This window comes from Onthophagus taurus, chromosome 6, assembly GCF_036711975.1.
Source record: "Onthophagus taurus isolate NC chromosome 6, IU_Otau_3.0, whole genome shotgun sequence".
NCBI lineage: Eukaryota > Metazoa > Arthropoda > Insecta > Coleoptera > Scarabaeidae > Onthophagus > Onthophagus taurus.
The window spans coordinates 15,756,223-15,778,003 of NC_091971.1; the positions used below are offsets into that span (position 1 = coordinate 15,756,223).

At 31.5% G+C, this 21,781-nt stretch overlaps 1 protein-coding gene across 2 annotated transcripts in view; it reads left to right on the forward strand.

The window, feature by feature from the left end:
- Positions 1-8,946: 8,946 nt before the first annotated feature.
- Positions 8,947-21,781, forward strand: part of LOC111420432 (diuretic hormone 44) — a 107,448-nt gene continuing 94,613 nt past the window's right edge. The window contains exon 1 of one of the 2 annotated variants that reach the window (XM_071196733.1): positions 8,947-9,205. The gene's annotated coding sequence lies outside the window, so the exon portion shown is untranslated. The remainder of the gene's footprint in view (positions 9,206-21,781) is intronic. The other variant, XM_071196731.1, reaches the window with a different exon arrangement.

Below are 21,781 nucleotides of genomic sequence, written 5' to 3' on the forward strand. Positions count from 1 at the left end.
ATGAAAGATACTATCTGCTTAGGAATCAAATTTCATACATAGCTGTTGAAAGGCTGATTGTTGTTCTGCATATTTTTCTCCAAGTATCTATTCAAGAAATTGTAATTGTTTATAGCATCTATATTGCTTATTGCATCTATCTATTGCTTTAAAATAGTTAAACCAATCAATTGGGCAGTAACCGTGTTGCGATTTTTTATCAGTAGAGGTCATGTAATAAAATGTTGACATAGCTTTTTTCATCTTATCAAGAGAATTGGAATTATCTAATATTGCTATATCAAAATCCTTGACATTTTATTTATCAGTTTATTTAGTTAATGGAAGAGTTTTTAGTTTTTTTAACTCAGTAGTTAACGAATTTCTTCCCCGCATCTTTTACTTCTGCCTTAATTGCACACAACAGTTTCCTCTTGGCCTATCCAACATTCCAACTACAATCATGCCTTACAATACTTGACTTAACCCTTTGTGTCCCGACGGTACTTTAAAGTACCGGTAGTTTTAAACACTCATTTTAAACTGTAGTCATTTATTTGGCGCATTTTGAGCTGTTGGTACTTTCTACTATACAAGAAAGAATCTGTATAAAAAATAATACAATCCGCACTATAGGGTTTTTAGGTAAATTTATTCGTCCAGATTTGAGGTTAGAAGTTTAGTGAAAAGTGGTCTTATTGAATTTTATTGTTCAAAAAGGTATCTTTTTGATAAATGGTTATTAGGTGTGATTATTACAGATCATTCAAAAAAAAGCATTGAGCTTTAATTTAAAATAAGTCTCATTCCTTAATTTCAATAAGCACGGCTTTCAGGAATTTTTAAATTAGCATCTTTTTGACACTTTTAGGTTATACGAAAATGTAAGTTTTGTTTCAATACTTTTTTCTCAATATTTTTCTAATCTAAGCCAACAATTATTATACATCATTTTAAAGAGAAAGCTTTGAGCTTTAATTTAGAATAAGTCTCATTCCTTAATTTCAATAAATACGCCTTCCAGGAATTTTTAAATTAGCATCTTTTTTGACACTTTTAGGTTATACAAAAATGTAAGTTTTGATTCAATATTCTTTTTCTCAATATTTATCCAATCCAATCCAACAATTATTATACATCATTTTAAAGAGAAAGCGTTGAGCTTTAATTTAGAATAAGTCTTATTCCTTAATTTCAATAAATACGGCTTCCAGGAATTTTTAAATTAGCATCTTTTTGACACTTTTAGGTTATACGAAAATGTAAGTTTTAGGACAACATTTTTTTCCTCAATATTTTTCTAATCCAACCCAACAATTATTATACATCATTTTAAAGAGAAAGCTTTGGGCTTTAATTTACAAAAAGTCTCATTCCTTAATTTCAATAAATACGGCTTCCAGAAATTTTTAAATTAGCATCTTTTTGACACTTTTAGGTTATACGAAAATATAAGTATTGTCAACATTTTTTTCCTCAATATTTTTCACACAACAACAATTATTATACATCATTTTAAAGAGAAAAAAAATAAGTTTTAAAAATAAGTGTCATTTCTTAATTTCAATAAAAGTTTTTGTATACTGAAAATATATTTTAATGCTTGACGGTACTCTCAAGTACTATTATCCCCCTGGAATGGGGGATTGCATATTTTGCTAAAATTGATTCCAAATGCCTCTACTGAGTGTATTTTGATTGCGTTTTAATTCTGTCACAAAGTTTCAAAATGTTTGACTTCTTGGGACACAACATCTAGCACTTTCTAATCCATGTTTTGATCCTTGCAAACATTTGGTACCACTATCACGCAATTTACTTTATATCATTCATTGTAATGCTGTAAACACCAAGTAAAAGTCAATACAGTATCAGAAAATCGCCTAATTCAACATTTACTTCAAAATCGGTTTGCCCTTTAAGTTCCTCAGCAGATGTTACATTTCGTTTTATTTTTGCACCTAATTCTACGGTAGTTATCAATCCTAATCCTGTACTAAAATATGGCACAATGTATTCTTATATTCAAAGCAACAAAAATATAACAATATAGAATTTTAATTATAAATGTGCAGAGCATAATGAAGAGTTTAATAAAAAATGTATAACCTCGATGAAACAACAACAATTAATGTCGTCCTGGTTTGGACATAAAGAGTTTATTGTTCTGCGGTGTATAATTATTTTTTACCATAAAATTTTGTTATCAAAAATACATCAGTTTATAGAAAAGCATTCAATGGTAGAGGGCTTCGCCAACGATCAATTTTTATTCCCTTGTTGTTCATCACTTCTATTATGACTTACCATACGATATTTCAGGTGAGGTGTGACAAAATGTCGAAGATCCAGTTTATTGTTCTAATGTCTACCATTCCAGTTTATTGTATAAATACAGAATTAATATGATAACACTTGTCAACGATGCAAAAGAAAACTTAAATATGATTTTGGCACATTTTGCACCACTAATGTGCAATTTTGTCCAAGACAAAATAATCATGAAATTTGAATTCACTTTTCTCCTTATTTTTATCATTTTTGGTACATTTTGCGTCAAAATAAGGCAGTAAACCACATTGGTATCTCAAGTACCAACAGTTGTAGAACTTTCATAGCTATAAGTAATAAACTTTTATTGTTATCATTTATCATCGATTGCATTACATAAAAGATTGTGCACTTCCCGGAATACCATGAGAAATATCTTGAACGATTAGAAAATAGCTAGAAGTTATACAAGCTTATGTGTCTTTTTAGTGTTGTATAAATAATAAATTTTGAATCAAATTCTTTAACTTTAGCACAGAAGGTTTAAATTGCCCCAACTTTCAAGCTACAAAATGTTGCTCATATTGATTTCATTTCATGCCCAGTGATATGATTAACGTTATTATGACACTAAGAATGCTGTTTTTGGTTTTTTTGGATAGATCCGAAAATACCGCTTCAGATTTTCTTTTAGATACATGCACCCAAGGTGGAGGAAATCTGTTATATATTGTGTGTGTTGAACAGTATTTATCTTTAAACACCCTGTATATTCTTTCAATACTAGATTTTACTCTTCAATGCGACTCCAACCATATATAACTTTTAAGATTTAATGCAGAAATTGATATTGAAATTAATTTAAAATTTTTATTACAATTCAGCTAAATGATAACGTATTAATTTAGGTCCATGACTACAGCGGTTTTAAGCTCATTGGCTACGACCTGGATTTATCTAACGGATAAATTTATCAAGAGGTGGTAAAAGTGGGCCTTAATCAAGTAAATTGTTTAAATACCTAATGTCTGCTTAATTAAGTATTCAACATGTGCTGCGTTGTTAATTGAACGGTACTCTAATCGATGGTAGAATGCGTAGTTTGGTCTAATGCGCTATTACGTCTGGTGTATTAACATCATCCAATACCTTATATTATACCGATTTACATTCATACACAATGTCACGACCGATGTGATTTTTACTTAATTATTGCATTATTTGAATTTTGTAACACACTTAAGATTGAAGAATGGGTACATCATATAAAAATCTTGTGCAAATTTTGCGTGGATCTTAAAGTATCTAAAGTTTAAAGATTATGGTTTAAGCTTCTGGAAAGATGTGAGAGTATGAAAATCTTCCTTCTTGACAACATAATATCTGAATTATGTTGAAGTACGATGGCGAGCAAGAATCTTCCTGTGTTGAAGATACTTGTGTCAAAAAATGGATTTCAACCAATTTAACGTCCCAAAAAGTACTTCAAAAAATTATGTTTTGAAAGTTGGTGACGTCATGATTCCAGTAAAATGTTTCTCAATTTTTTTATATTAAGCTGGTGATTTGATGCAGAAAATTAATTTGTGTGGACTACAAGAACTGGTTTACATCAGAAAGCTTTCTCCTTGCATTGAAGAAATGGGCATATAACTGGCACTGTAAACAAAAATCGGGTAAGCAATTGTAGATTACTATCAGAGGCTGAACGTTTAAAAAAATGGGCAAAAGGATTTTATGATAGGAAATGTGAAACCAATCATACCCTAGTATATGTATGTAAGCTGCTTTGATAATTCAATTTATATTTTCGTGTTTAATTTATTAACTTGTGGGGGTTTGTAAACGTTGGATCTCTGTAGAAAAAGGATACACAGATGTTCAAAGACTTGTTGTGATTATCTTTTTCTACACTAAAGGCATAAGAATATATATTATATTTGATACTAATAAAAAAAATCTTCTCAAGAAGGCCATTAATCCACTACTATTATAGGCCACTATTTCAATTTGGCGAGTAGTTGCAGCTTTTTTTTATTGTCGCTTCTCATCCTAACCGCCAGCGGTTCTTACCATTCCAATAATTTTCACCTCTTCTCCATCTCCACATTGATATCCTGGATTTATTTTTTCCTAGCTCTACCACTTTTGTTTCTTTCTGCTAGCACCCAGTTCCAAACTTTAAGTGGGATTCTTTCTTTACTCAATCGGCGTAGATGTCCATACCATTTTAGTTGCTTTTCATTTATAGTGTTGAGTTTTGTGCCATCATTCTTCTTCTTATTTCCTCATTTTCAACTCGGTCCAGCATCTTCTCCAAAACATCATCTCTACTGCTAGTAGTCTTCGAATTGTGTCTTTGTCTCTCACTCACACTTCTGACCCATACGTCATTAATGGTTCTATATGGTCCTAAAAGTATTTTTGTTCCATTGCCTTTATCGCTTTTTTTCCTCTGCCACCTTTCCTTCCCAACATTACATCTTTATTGTATTTTCCATCTTCGTTTATAACTACCCCAAGGTATTCGTACTGGTCTACATGTTTTATTATGTCGGTTTCCAATTGTATGTGTTTTCCATTCCTCCAATTACCATATATTATGTCTCATATTTATTCATTTCCAAGCCCCATTTATTGTATTCTTCTTCTAGCTTATTTAACATATACCTCATATCCTCTTCGTCTTCTGCAGAAACGATTTGGTCATCCGCGAACAGCATGGTGTGCATGTTGCTCATATTCCCATCGGGTTGTATTTCCTTTTCCAATGTTTCAGGGTTGAGTGGATATAGATCTTGAATATTGTGTGAGAGGGACAGCAGCCCTGTTTGTCATCTTTGTAGGAGAGAAAGCATCAGTTGTTAGTTTTCCTACTTGAATTATTGAAGGAATAAAATGATCTCTAGCGATGTATAACTACAACTTTCGTCAAGTAAATCTTTAGCTTTTAATTTGTAAGGCCAGTTTTTCTAAAAATTCCAAGTTTTCGCCATGTTAATTGCCCGTAAGTGTAAGTAACTATTAAATTATAGATTTCTGAGTAGTTAAATGTTGTTGTTTATTTGTTATGTTCTTGTTTAGTACTATATAATATAAATAATGTAAAAGTTTATTTTAACGCGAATATCATACGAAATATTGAGGAAATCACATATGATACTCTGGGTACTTTTGAAAATAAATTTACTTGTTTATAATGATTTCAGGTTTATCTGACGAGACAATTCAGCGTGCGTCATTGGACTTTAACATCCCTGAATATGAAGAAGGGAATTCTGACATGGATGAAAATAACGTATAGAGCCAGGATATGGATAATATCGAGGAGGAGAAATATTTTGGCAGGTCGGCTAGTAATTTGAAGGCATTCAATTGATTTTAGAGCAGTATCTGTCATTTCAACAGCATGTGCAATGAGCATCTCAGAGGACAGAAACGTCTTTTGTCTGTTAACACGTTGGCTGCCACCATACAACTAATTACGTACGACATCTTTTTTACATGTAAATGGTATATATGAGGGTAGAAAGAAGAAAAAAAAAGTGACTTTACCGGTGATCCTCATGGCACTGTAGTGACAACTGTTTTACTTTAGTGCCATGAGGATCACCAGGATTACTAAAGTACAATGAGATCTTGACTTACAACAATTATTTTCGTATTTTCAATGAAGTTTTGTAAAATATGGAAGACACATATACTTGTCACAAACATGACATCTTGTGGAAACTAATTTTCCTTGTTTTTGTGCCACTGAACGTCCTTCTTTTGCAGCTTCTGCGTAACGATTTGTTGCCGATTTCGCCGATTGTTGTTATCCTTTTCTTCACTTTGCACTAAGTTGTGCTTCAGGGAATCTGAACGTTTTGGTGTAACGATATTCTTTTCAATACCTAGCATCTCAAGCACAACCATCTCCCTGAATGAGGCAATATGAATTTTCCTTTTGTGAAACTGATTGTAAATGAAAGGCGTATTGACTACAGCAGTATTCAATAGAACCTCAAAAGCTACTTTGTGATACCATCTGATGGTTTTTCTCAAGGGCGTAAAATAACTTGACATTTGGTCTGAAAGGTCTATTCCTTGCTTGCTATTGTTGTATTCTAAAACAGAACGTCCTCTCCCAACCTGTTTTTTTGTTTAGTTGTCATCTTTTCCAAAGTATGTTTTGTGCTTAGGAAGTAGACATCGCACATTCCAACAACAATTCCTTTCGAATTTTGTTTACCAACCACTTTTCCTTTTTTTTAGTTTTTTTGTTATGATATCCTTTTTTTTTAATAAATGGGTATCTCTCTGTAAAAGTGAAATTGTCAATGGCACCAATGTATAAAAGTTATCCACTACTATAAGCCTTCCTTCAGATAAATATGGCTCTGTAAGTTTCATAACTACTCTTTCAGCAAGTCCAGCGGACTGCAGTCTGCTGTTTAGTGCAGTAACTGTTTGTCCAGAATACAATGACATGCTCAGTGTATAACCATTTGGATTGCACAACTTGAACATTATCACTCCATAGTTGTGGCTTTTGTTGGGAATGTATTGTCTGAACAATAATCGGCCACGAAAAGGAATCATTGTTTCATCAACAGCTATCATTTCTCCAGGCACACATTCGACATTGCATCGTTCCTTCATCATGTCAATTAGATTTCTAACTTCGTATAACCTATCACTTCTGTCAGTCGTCGAATTATCGGCAAAATGAACGAATCTCAGCAATAGTTGAAATCTATTTCTGCTCATTACTTTTAGAACGATACAATTTTTGTATAAAATGCTGGTGGGCCAATAATCAGCTATTTTTGGATACTTTACAAATCCCATATAAAGAAGGACAGCAAAAAACTTCCACATTTCATCTTCATTGGTATCCACCCACTTATTGATTCTGGCCGAGTGACTTGGTCGACTGTTTTGAATAGTAGTTGCAGCATTTTTATTTGTTAACACTCAAAACTTCTGCGTCAAAAAACTTCCGGAATATCTGCATGGCAGTTACACTTTCTTGATTTTGTGTATCAATGTCATCAATTTTGTATGATTCTGAGCTTAAAAACTGTATATGAAGTGGTAATTTACCCACACGTATCTCTTGCCATTCTTCTGTTCCCTCTTGTACAGCTTCCTCTTGAACTGACGTTTCAGGATCTACTTCATCCCCAGATTCCGATGACTCCACCTCAAATCATCCATGTCAAATTCCGAGCAGGATGATAAGAATAAGCTTCCTTCAGAATCATCACTCTCAAAGTGCGGCTGCAAGTTCATGTTCTTTCAATTTTTTTATAGGCCTGCGTCTAGTTACACCACTGGGTCCAGGTTTGGAATCCATGATGAAATCTGTAATATTATAAATAAATTCTAATTATCACTTCAGCACTTGGTCGTTATAAATAACAGAAAGTAAAGAAAATATTCAGGAACTAAGCTCAAAATTGGTTTTGACTTGAGGATCCACCCTGTTCAACTGTAGCAGAAATTCAACGGTTACTTTTTGGATGTAGCATGATAATTGGACTGTTGAGTATGTGAAGAATAAAACAGCTCTTTAGAAAGAAAATGATTAGTGATAACTGCAATGTAGATTCGTTCGGGTTTAAGAATCATCAATGATCTAATAACTGCTTCTGGAAAATAGGTCAGAATCGCGACAAAAATATTTCCAATAAATCTTATCTGACAAAAGTATGGCAAATCCGGCACAAACCAATCTTTCTCGCTTCTACAAAACATGTTGTACAACTCTTTACAGCTCTTACATGGGAGGCATAGACTTGCTAGATAGAGTTGTAAGGGCAATTTTTTGCTTTGTAGATTTCGCTGCTGCTCAAATCTCAAAAATTACATATGATTGAAATCGTATTGGAAAAATCTAAAGTTATTTATAATAACAATAAAACAGTAAATCTGAAAACATTGTCAATGTAAGGGCAATTTTTTGCTTTGTAGATTTCGCTGCTGCTCAAATCTCAAAAATTACATATGATTGAAATCGTATTGGAAAAATCTAAAGTTATTTATAATAACAATAAAACAGTAAATCTGAAAACAAGTCTGGAATCTGATATTCCAAAATAGACGTTTCCCATATTTTGTATCACACTGATTATCTATTTAGCAGTAAATGGGGCATTTCTAAACTTTTGTCTCACTTTGCATATTCTTATAATAATATAATAATTCATAATTGGAATTGCATAATTCTTTGGAAAGATTATTATTAAAGATTATTTTTTAATAAATTGATTTTAAAGACTGTAAAAGACGTTCCAAATTCACCACTATTTTGTGGATTCAATAAAATATTTATGTTTATTCATTTGGAAATATGAACTCGTTTCTATTCAGTACCCTTTAGTTTAATGGGAAGTTGTGTTTAAACCGGTGTAAATTTATTGTGTTGAATACAGCGTAATTAAAATATAGGTATCTAAATTTACCCACAAATTGTAATAAAATACCTACAATAAACTTTTGCCTCAATTTCCATATTTTAATTACAAATTCCAACGAAAGATTGAAATATTTTATTCGCTCAATTCTAAAAGAATCTTTTTCTTCCAGATTTTCTTTTGATGTTGTATGAATGTTAAGGGGATGAAGTCATAAAGTCATCAATGACGAATTTTGACCGGAGGCGCGCATGGCAAAGCGTATAAAGATGCTCCGGGAGCGTCGCGACGTCCACATAACCCGTGGTCTTTGGCCATAGCGGACCGGTCCTATAACAAACCGGAAGAATCGACCACGGTACGCAACGCATCATCTTTCTCAAAAAAAATAATTTCAAAATTTCAATCGTAAAGTATAGATAAGTAAATATCCGGTGAAGCGAGTGTTGTCCGGGTGTTTGTTTGGAAAAGTAGAAAGAAGCAACAGCTCGAAACTCGACGAGCTGACAAAACTCCACGACGACAACCTGTTGAATTTTCCTGCTATCAACAAGGTAAGTGTTTCTAAAAGATCCCTTAAATTTTGTTGTAAAAAAACTTTTTAAGAATACATTTATTATTGTTTTTCATTTAAAATTAGGACAAAAAAAGCCTAAAAACGCATCGTTTAATGACTGAAGCTCTTCAAAATCCTTTTCTTTATAGAAGTCTTTACGATTTTGTCTGAACGTAAAAGTCTTTTGTACTTTGTGGTTTACGATTTTTTTATGGTATTATTAAAAACCAAGGAAATTAAAACTTAAACCCCACATATCCAAGATTACTACATTTAAGAAAAAAGCAATTTTTATCTCTAAATTATTTTAATCATAAACCAAAAGAATGCACAAAAAACGATTTTAATTAAAAAATACAACGTTTGTTTTCACCCGTGCAATGTCCTTTGTTAATTACGTGTTTACTTAATTTGAGATGTTGTGCAATTTCCTTTTACGTCAGACTCAGGTTTGGTTTGCTTTGAGGCTGTAGATATCAATTCGAAGCTTACAGTTGGTTTATAATAAAATAAAAAGCATTTTTGATACTCATTAATAAAAATAGAAAAGGACCGTTATAATGTGAAGTATTCACTTTGAGAAGAGATTGAAAACTTTTTAAAGGAGATCGAAAAAAGATTGAAATCATTTCATCACTATACGTTATAAAAGCTCCGGAAGTTTAAATTTTTTTAATACATTTTTAATGACTGAAAGAATGAATTAAATATGATTTTTTGATATACAGTAAAATCTCGATCTAACGGACCCCCCAAGGTAGTCTATTCCATGTTCATAGATAAATTCAGGGTATTCCCGAGTTGTTTAGACTGAGGGAAATGGATTGTACTATGCACTAAAAATATACTATAAGGTAATATAATATTTAATACGTTAGTGACAGCGAGACGATATAATATATAATATTATATATAAATAATATATAATATTTTTTCTATAATATGATTCGTACAATCTATTTCTCTCACAAGGGAAGTATCAGAACTGTCCCTCACCGATTTTGTTGAAATTTGGTATAGCGATAGTATGGCCAAAAATAAGGTTTACGTATTTTTTTGTACGTGCTAATAAAGCCCCTGGGGCGAGTTATAAGGGTTGGAAATCGGGGCGAAATATATACAGTGTGTCCCCGGATAGGTGAAATGACTCTTATAAAATGTAAATTTTTTTCGATATTAATTGTCATCTTTTGGGGTTCAGCCCTGCTTAGTTAAAGACTAATTTTAAACATATTTTCAAGTTTTAAAAGTTTAACCTTTGTGTCCCAAAAAGTCAAACATTTTGAAAGTTTGTGACAGAATCAGACAGAATTAAAACGCTATCAAAATACACTCAGTAAAGGCCTTTGGAATAAAATTTTAGCAAAATATGCAATCCCCCTATTTTCGCATAGTCTAAGTGTCAAAAAAGATGCTAATTCAAAAATTCCTGGAAACTGTGTTATTGAAATTGAGAAATAAAACTTATTTTAAATTGAAGCTTGAAGCTTTCTGTTTAAACCGATGTATAACAATCGATGGGTTGAATTAAAAAAATATTGAGAAAAAGAGTATAGAGTTAAAACTAACATTTTCGTATAACCTAAAAGTGTCAAAAAAGATGCTAATTTAAAAATTCCTGGAAGCCGTATTTATTGAAATTAAAGAATGAGACTTATTCTAAATTAAAGCTCAAAGCTTTCTTTTTAAAATGATGTATAATAATTGTTGGGTTGGATTGGAAAAATATTGACAAAAAAGATGTTGAAACAAAACTTACATTTTCGTATAACCTAAGAGTGCCAAAAAAGATGCTAATTTAAAAATTCCTGGAAGCCGTATTTATTGAAATTAAGGAATGAAACTTATTTTAAATTAACGCTCAAAGCTTTCTCTTTAAAATGATGTATAATAATTGTTGGGTTGGATTGGAAAAATATAGAGAAAAAAAATTTTGAAACAAAACTTACATTTTCGAATAACCTAAAAATGTTAAAAAGATGCTAATTTAAAAATTCCTGTAAGCCGTATTTATTAAAATTAAGGAATGAAACTTATTTTAAATTAAAGCTCAAAGCTTTCTCTTTAAAACGATGTATAATAATTGTTGGGTTGGATTTGAAAAATATTAAGAAAAAAATGTTGAAACAACACTTACATTTAAAAGAGTCAAAAAAGATGCTAATTTAAAAATTCTTAGAAACCATGTTTATTGAAATTAAGGAATGAGACTTATTTTAAATTTAAGCACAATGTTTAGTTTTTAAAATGATCTGTAATAATCACACCTAATAACCATTTATCAAAGAAATACCTTCTTGAACAACAAAATTCAACAGCACCACTTTTCACTAAACTTCTAACCTCACATCTGGATGAATAAGTTTAAAGTGTACCTAAAAATCCTACAGTGCGGATTGCGACGTTTTTTATACAGATTATTTCTTGTATACACTTGTATAGTAGAAAGTACCGACAGCTCTAAATGCGCCGAATAGATAACTACAGTTTAAAATGAGTGTTTAAAATTACCGGTACTTTAAAGTACCATCGGGACACAAAGGGTTAAGTGAGTGTTGATACTGAAGCGAAAACTTCTTGTGTGTCAGGTAAAGTACCTTTTCTGTTTACAGTATGGTAAAATGTTACTAAGAAATTTTATTCAGAATAAAAAGTTATGGCCATATGCAAATTTTCGGAATCATCGGCCCACTTTATAAGATTAGATACTTTACTAAGATTTTTTGTTTTGAGATTCAAATTGTTCGGGAGAAATAAACAAACCGTTGTTAAAATGTTCACAAAAAATTAATTGTGTGTTCGCCCACAAAACAAAACAGTTAATTAAAATTAACAGTTAATCAGTTTCATCATAATTTTTTTTTTAGAGTGAATACTTCCTGCTGTAAGAAATCTTTTGATTAAACGCCAACAAGTACTTCTTTTAATTCCAGTATTTGAAAATTTTCCACTAAATAATGCAATAGCCATATTTATCGGTTTTTCCCCGGTTTCATAACGTTGAATCACGTAAACTTTTTCCTCTAATGTTAACATTGTATTTAAAAAACACTTTAAGTTTACTAAATTACAGTTTGGCAGATTAACATTGACAGGAAAGTAATTTTGTTTTTCCATGGCAGTCTTTTTAGAAATAAAATGGTTGATATGGATTTTTATCAAAGTAGGCCGATCATTTCGAAAATTTGCATATGGCCATAGTTTTTCATTCTGAACAAAACTTCTTAGTAACACTTTCACGTACTGTAAACAGAAAAGGTACTTTACCTGCTACAAAAAAAGTTTTTCTTTCACTGTCAAGGCTCACTTGTTTTTTAAAAGTTGAAAATATGTTCAAAAGTAGTCTTTCATCAAGCAGGGCTAAACCCCAAAAAATTACAATTAATACCGAAAAAATTTTACCTTTTATAAGAGTCGTTTCACCTATCCGGGGACACACTGTATATTCGCTTATAGGCTGAAAACGAAAATAGCTATCGAAATGTAAACTGATATTCATTTTCAAGTGCTTTCCATTGATATATCACACATATATCTGAGGGCTTCAGGAGGTAAACTACCCCTAGTTGTTTGGAATATTATAAGAACTACCCTGTCGATTTTGGCGATATTATGTGTCCTTATAGTACGTTTAAAAATATTAATGACGTGTTTTTTCTTATTTGCCTCTGACCATCCCCTGCAAAGTTACGGGGTGTGATAGATTACCCCTTTCCTTAAGAATAATGTAATAAACTGTTCCACTTTTGAACAATATTTTGAAGAAAACCATTAATTAGATGTAAATTAAGATTTACGCAGTAAAATAAACCCTATACGACATTAAGGGGTGGCTGTGGTTGGTACCCCTAACCACCCCAAAAATTAAATTTTTGTCGATTTTGGTTCAATTTCCTACTATGATTTTTTTATACGTTAGATAGTACTATTGTAAGAACTTACACGGGTTAGAAGTTTGGGGTAGAAAATATATTTTCGCTAATAACTTTCATACTCCTACAGGAAAATGTTTTTTATCCTCATTCTATTTAAATAACACAAAAGTTAGGATAATTATATAAATATTTATTAATAATGAGTTAAAAAGTAACTGACAAAAGAATTGTTGACTATCACAAATTGTATTACGTTATTAATTTAATTTCTTTTTTTTTACGTTTTTTATTCAATATATTGTTGGCAATAATGAAAATCATGGAAAAAATGTTTTAGTCACAACGATTGTTTACACCATGCACAAGTTATAACAGCTATATCATCACAGATATCGCACGTAGGTTTTTCATTGGAAAAGCAAACCACCACGGGATTTTCAAACTGTTCTGATCTCTCCTCTATATATCCAGATGCAAACCAGGCGTATTTAAAAACATTAATGAATCGTGGGGAAGACAACTGGTTATGCGTTAATGATTGCAATTTTAAAATATTATCTCGCTGATGCAAATTGACATCGTACTGGTAGAGAATAATTTGATCAGAAAATTTTCTAATGAAATTTTTCCATATTCTAAAGCCAAATACATCCAGGGGTTGAATTTGACCTATTGTCCCTGCAGGTATAGACAAATATTTAAACTTAACATCCGATGGAGTTACTTCACTAATAATTTCAGGGCAGTAGTCACTCCAAGAGTCCAGTAATAGTAATGATTTGGGTCCGGTGTTTGGGAAATAGACTTTTGTAGCCAATTTTTCATATGAGCAGAAGTCAGTTTACCAGACTTTGATGCCAAAACGAATATGTTATCTGCTTTGAACATTGTATTTATTACCCTCAAATTTAACACAACTGATAGAAACAATGATTAAAATAAATTAAATAAAAATAAATTTAAAAAAAAAACTAAACTAACAATGTAGAATACAATTTGTGATACTTAACCATTTTTTTCAATTGCTTTTTAACTCATTATTAATAAATATTTATATAATTATCCTATTTGTGTAATTTAAATAGAATAAGGATAAAAAAGCTTTTTCTGTAGGAGTATGAAAGTTATTAGCGAAAGTATATTTTCTACCCCAAACTTCTAACCCTTGTAAGTTCTTACAATAGTACTACTTAACGTATAAAAAAATTATTGTGGTAAATTGCATCAAAATCGACAAACAATTTTCGCAAAAAAATTTAATTTTTGAGGTGGTTAGGGGTACCAACCCCAGCCACCCCTTAATGTCGTATAGGGTTTATTCTATTGCGTAAATCTTAATTTACAACTAATTTATGGCTTTCTTCAAAATATTGCTCAAAAGTGTAACAGTTTATGACATTATTCTTAAGGAAAGAGGTTATCTATTATACCCTGTAATTTTGTAGGGGATGGTCAGAGGCAAATAAGAAAAAACACGTCATTAATATTTTTAAACGTACTATAAGGACACATAATCTTGCTAAAATCGACAGGGTAGTTTTTAAAATATTCCAAAAAACTATTAGTAGTTTACCCCCTGAAGCCCTCAGATATATGTGTGATATATCAATGGAAAGCTCTTTGAAAATGAATATCAGTTTACATTTACCACATTTCGATAGCTATTTTCGTTTTCAAGCTATAACCGAATATATATATTTCGCCCCGATTTCCAACCCTTATAACTCGCCCCATTGGCTTTATTAGCACGTATAAAAAAATACGTAAACCTTATTTTTGGCCATACTATCGCTGTACCAAATTTCAACAAAATCGGTGAGGGACAGTTCTGATACTTCCCTTGTCACTATGTATAAATATGTATATAAGGACGGTAGTTCTAGTTTTAATTGTAATTCAGCGCTAGATTGTTGTATATTTTTATTGAATTAAAAGTGGGACTAACACTAGACCTAGAAGTAAAAACGTTCGTGTCTAGTCGTGTGTCTCTCAAGACGGCTAAACCTGAATATTTCTAATTCTAGGTCTAGTGTTAGTTCTAGTGACAGTGCTAGGTAGCGCTAGTTAGCACTAGATATCACTATGTTGTATATTTTTATTGAACTAAAACTAGAACCAACACTAGACCTAGAACTACAAAGCTTCGGGTTTAGCCGTGCGTCTGAAGACTAGACTAGAACTAGAAATATTTGGGTTTAGCCGTGCGTCTCTCAAGACGGCTAAATCTTAATGTTTCTAGTTCTAGTGTTAGTTCTAATGCTAGTGTTAGATATAGTTTTAGTTGTTATTCAGCGTTAGATTGTTGTATATTTTTATTGATCTAAAAGTAGAACTAACTAATAAAGAACGCAACGGTGTAGATATCTCTTCGACTTTGTGACAGAATTAAACTGCTATCAAAATACACTTCAAAATACACTCAGTAAAAGGCCTTTGGAATCAATTTTAACAAAATGTGACAATCCTCCCATTCTAGGAGAATAATGGTACTTGAGTGTACAATCAAGCATTAAAATATATTTTAGTGATGAACTTTTATCTAGCTTGGATAAGTCATCATTATCGCACTAATTTGAGGTGATTTGAGTTACGTAATGAAGTTCATTATCGCACTGGTTTTATTACGTAACGCATTTTTAGCCCAATCAGAACAGATTTAATTTACTGAAACGAGCAACAATACAAAAGAAAAAGTGCTACCTATTTAAAGAGAACCAATACTATTTATTATAAACATTAATTGTTATGTTTTTATATTTCGAAACACTTATTCCAGATGAGCTCGCTGAATTTTTAGTTGTTATTTCTACAGGTTGATTGCTGTTATCCTTATTTCTTAAACATTGTTCACCTAATATTTTCTGAGCTACTTCTTTTTTATTTTCCAATGAGGTATCTATATATCTGCAACAGTGTTGGATTTCCATCGGCCATGTCGTTTAACAGTTAACAGATCTGCTCCAGTATCCGCCAACAAAGATATTGATGATTGTCTGAAGCAATGTCTTCAGACAATGTATATCTTCTTCAATGTGTATTCTTCAGGATTTTGTAATTTTAAAAATAATGCAATTTCTTTTGGTATACTACCTTTTCTGTATCCAACGAAAAATAGTTCGTGATCGGCATGTTGGGGGCGTAAGTGCTTATATTTTCGAATTATTTCAATCATATTTATTCTGTCAAAACTTCCAGGTATTATATTCCCCAGGGGTCAATCTTGGGCCCTATCTTATTTTTAATATATATAAACGACTTGCCTTCATTTTTGAATCCTGAAAAATCAATTTTGTATGCAGACGACACAAGTTTGTTAAATCATCTAAAGCAAAAGCTACCGAAAATAATAATTTAATGTTCATTTCGGCTAGACATTGGTTTACAAGTAATCAGCTAACGTTGACTAATGATAAAACAGTATCAATGACCTTTTCACTAAAGCAGACAGATAAAAGTTTGGATTCTGATGACAGTTTCAGATTTCTGGGCGCGCATGTTGACCCCGGACTTACCTGGAGTTTTCATGGCGAAGCTTTAGCTTATCGTTTAAGCTCCACAGCCTTTTTGTTAAGACGTCTTTCTGAATTTTCTTCTACAGAGGTATTGCGCACCGCTTATTTTACGCTTTTTCAGAGTCATCTTATTGTTAGTTACCGACTGCTTGCCTGGGGACACGCCGCGATTAATAAAAGAATATGTAGTATACAAAGAAGAGCCATTAGAAATATCGAAAAATTAAACTATACTGAAGACTGTCGCTCCTCTTTTATCAATTTAAAAATTTTGGCACTGCCTTCATTATATATCTTTGAATGTTACTTCATTGTCAACTAAAAAAAAATGGTGATTTTCACAATTACAAAACTAGGAGAGGGTGACATCCGAGATGATGCATTGAGACTGATTTACAGGCCTTTGAATGTGTTTAGTATAAGAACAGATAAACTTTTTCCCTGCCACTACTGTTCTGACACGGATTATTATGACTGTGGATTTGTTTTTATGTAAATGTTACGTGTAATATTTTATATATTATATTTTATTATATTTTTCGCCTTGCTTGTAAATTTTATATTGACGAATGTATGCCTTCGGGTTATTAGTATAATAAAGATTATTATTATTATTATAAAATTCACGCGAAACATTGATTTTTGTGTATTTGTTAATACAAAATACTTAGCCATCATCCTTAATATCTGCTAAAACCAAATCGGCCAGCATTGGTTTGCGACACGCTCCAGCAATTCATTCTCATACAAATTCAGTTAGTTGATGAAGCCAATATTGAAATAGCTTTTTACTTTAGCCAGTAAAAAATTTACATCGTCCGCTTCTTTTAGAAATTTTTCTATGTTGGTTTTCGACAATACGTTAGACTTTTTCGGTTTATACATCTTACCTTGTCTTTTTAAAAAAGCGACTAATTGAGTATACTTGCTAATGTGAACATACTTTTTTTTTTTACTCGTAACATCGAATAAAAAGCCCAAAGACGCTAATAAAACTTTCTCGCTTTTTTTCGTTTTTTACACCCTTCTAATTACACCACTGAATAAAGTGTTCATAAATTTGTTCATATTTTTTTCACGACTTTTCTGGCAGTAATGATAAAACTGCATTCGTTTCGGCTTCCTCCAGGTCAGAAGGACAGCTTTCTGAGTCGCTCATTTTTTCTTTGTCCAAATTGATACAAATGAAAAACTTAAATGATTGTTTACAATAAAAGACTGGTTGTCCCAGTATTAAGTTAATTATTTGTAGTTTGTTGCTTTGATTTTAAATGGCTCGTGTGATTACACGACTAGGTAGAACAATTTTCGCACCTTCCTCTTTCTTTTCCAAAAGTAATCCAGTGCGAACCACGGTTCTCAAGTCCTACGTCGTCAGTAACAGAATAGCCGTACTTTCGTCTTTTGGGTAACTGGGCTGGTGAATTTGTTCTACGACATTTTTGTGGACGCAATAAATTTGTATATTTATTTATCACATATGTAGCTACAGAACGACAAAAATCTCATAGAATCATCCTTTCCTCTTCACATTCAGAATATATGTCAAAAGAATTGACCAAGCATATATCTGTAAAACCAAAGAAAAGCTTGTGCCATCACTTCTTGGAACGGCGGTCGAATCTACCGAATCTATGTTTTTATTGTAATCATCAACGACTAAAGGACAGCGCACATAAATTTTCGTTCCATTCTTTTGCTTCCTTTTTACGGTGGTTTCTTCTGTTCCATGAAAATTAGAGCAAAATTTCATTTGTAATAATTTATATCTAAATTTGAGATCTGGTAATTATAATCTCCTCTTTTCATTCGTTTAACATCTACCAGTTCTTTTGTGCTTTTTTGTGAGACCTTATTGTTCCATAAGCAAAAGTTTTTTCAGTTTTCAGTTTTTCCAAAAGATGGATACTTGTAAAAAAGTTATCAAAATAAATCATTCTATTTTTATTCCGCTCATCTTTAGTAAGTCGAAGGACAATCCTTAATTCGTAATCTTGAAATTTTTCTTTAATTTCAGGAGATTTTTCCTGAAACACATCAAATTTCTTTCTGTATCCTTTCCTATCTGCTAAGCACCAGAGGTTATAACCCCTTTTTATGGGCTTCATGCGATTGAATTGTTTCATACTTGACCACCCTTTCAAGATTATCAGATATGCATGAGCAGATATGATAAAATCTCCTGAAATCTGTTACGGGTCATTGTTCGTATGATAAGTGGTATACTCAAGTCTTCACCATTACTCCAAAAGAGTTTATAACTTGGAAAACTGTGATAACTCATTAAGAAATGTATGCCAAGGAAACACAGCAACTCTTCTTCTTTCATCAAGTTTAGCGTTTTATTACATTGGGTGGCGTACAAATTACTTTGAAAGGTAATATCTTTCACACAAATACCCATCAGTGTTAAAAAATAATCTGTAGGATTATTGCAAGTTGCAAAAGTATCACCAATGATTCCCTCTGGATAATCGAATCCTGGAATTTCAGTCTGTTTTTTTCAATTTTCTATTAATTTCTGCTTTGTTCTTCTTCTTGGCCTCATTGCCACGTATTTCTACTACTTCTGTGTCACTTCCCTCATTTTGATTAGTTAGTTGTTCTACTTCTTCACCTTCCAGAATAGGTACCTCACTAGCAGTAGTAATAACAATGTCATCTCCTTCATCTTCTATGTCTGTCTGTTCAGAATTATCCAACGGGATATTTTCTAATTCAACACAAACTTTCTCAGCATCAACCAAAAGTTCTTCATCAGTCAAAGCTTTGTTCAGGTACCAAAACATATCTGTATTCGCTTAAATAAGTTGAATCGTATTTGAATGTATATAATTCGTATCTTAATGAATAAGTTTAAATATACCTAAAAACCCTACAGCTCTAAATGCGCCGAATATATGATTTCAGTTTAAAATTATGAGTAAGAACAGCATAATTTAATCTAAAATTATTGTTTCAATACAACTTCGTGACATCAATTATTATTGAAGGGTTTTCAATCGGGTTAATATCAAACACGTAAACGTTTTAGGATCAATCTGGAAACGAACTGATAGATATGTGTATGGTTTATAACTTAATGTAGGATACAATTTGGCGTTAACGTCGTCAAACATAATTATTATAGCTAGATCGTGTTTACGAAATTCTCCGCACCCTTTGTTTACTTAACGAATAATCCCAAGATATAATTATATTTATCTTCTTAAAAACAAAATCTAGAATAATATTTCATCTCCAAACAACCAATTTCAACTTCTTAAACTCTTTGTAATTTCCACACGAAGAAAAATAATTTAAAAATGTATTAAATGAAATTTTATGAACTTCGGGGTGAAATCTTGCTTTATAATTTTCTTTATAAATTTACCAAGTCTTTTCTCATCGAATAACTAACACCCTCAATGTTAGTTTGAGTGATATTGCGCATCAAGTTTATTGTGGTGGAGTTTCGGCAACGATATTGGCAATAAGGCTCAGGAGCACTTCTTATAGAACGTAAAATGAAGTGTTAGTTTTACGGTTTATATTGGAAAACGAGCCCATAAACTGTGGGGACACAATTTTATTCATCATGCACCAACCGCATACATCACTATGTTGCTGAGAACTATGTCGGATTCATTCAGATCCATGCATATCAAAAATGTAATACCAAACGAAATTAATCAATAAAACACTGCTTGAATTAGAAATTAGAAATATTTCAGTGTTTATAAAAAAGTGTGAGTTATCACACGATGATAATAAAGCGTGAAATTAGGCACAAAAGTCAATTCAGGATTTAAAGTAGATTAAAACGTTATATCGTTAAGTTGAATTCCAGGATATTCAATCAAATTTAGTTTATGATATTATCCTAATTTAGACTTAATTCATATTAGACTTCAATGTAGTAATCGGAGAGTTTCAGATTAGAGTGAAAATCAATTTGTAACAACATGTTCAGTCTTTTAGGTGAAAATTATCAATTATAAAGAAAATTTGATAAACACAAAAACATAGTAATTACAAAATCTTTTTTTTAATTTTCTACTAAATCAATACCAAATTTAAGTGATGAGTATAGGTCACTTTAGTCATTTTTTTATGACCCTATAACAAAATTTGCAGCGACGGGTTCAAAAAGTTCCAAAAAGCTAATTAATTGATAAAACGAACTTTAATGAAATTAATAACAAACATAGTGAAAATTTACAAAAATACATGTTATATAACTTGAACGAATATCATTTGTTATCGCTTGACTAAGCTACAAATGAATAATGTTGAGAAAAACGGGATTTTCGTTTTCATCTCTCTAAAAATATAAGACTTCTCAGAATAGACAGGCTCAAAAGTATTGAAAATTGTTTGGTGCCTGTCCATTTTTATCACAGAACACTGATGACAGCTACCACAAGCACAGAAGGCGCTTGGTCACTCGTTATGTTAGGTTGTTTCTGTAAGTCGTGGTATAAATTTAATCACTTAGACTAGAGACAAAATGATGAGGATTCGTGTAAACATTATTGAAGAAAATAATCTAGAGTTTGATTTGTACTTTTAAACTGGTTTTTATTTTACATAGAATTTAAATCTAACCAGTTTCGGCCCTTGGCCATCTTCAAGGACTCTACAAATAGATTAACATCTCTCATCTTATCCATTTTACAAACAAGTTTCTTAATATTTCTTTTTGTTTTGTTAAAAAAGATCACGGATTAAAGTTGAAATTAGATTATTAGTTACTAATTTACAAAATTAAAGTTTAAAAAGTTGTAAAATGAAATTAAGAACGAAGTGTTACAAGTTTACAGGTTAAAATTTAAAAACGCTCTTTTTAACAAAAGAAATAACAAAAAACGCGTTAAAAATAAAAAGGAAGTGCGGAAAAGTGACTAACACTAGATTAACTTCAGTTATAAAACTTCTATTATATGATAAATAACTTCAGGTTTAAAATGTCAACCTCAATTTTGGCATATTTGTAATTTTCAGTAAAAATCCTTTAACATGAGTACAAACACGACATATTTATCTTCAATATTAAAGAAGTTATGGTCAACTTCCGATTAATGTCAACGTCAATTTTGACATATTTGTAATCGTTATGAAAAATCCTTTAAAATGAGTCCCAACACGATACGTTTAATTCCAATATTACTCGAGATATAAGCAACTTCCGGTTTGAAATGTCAATGT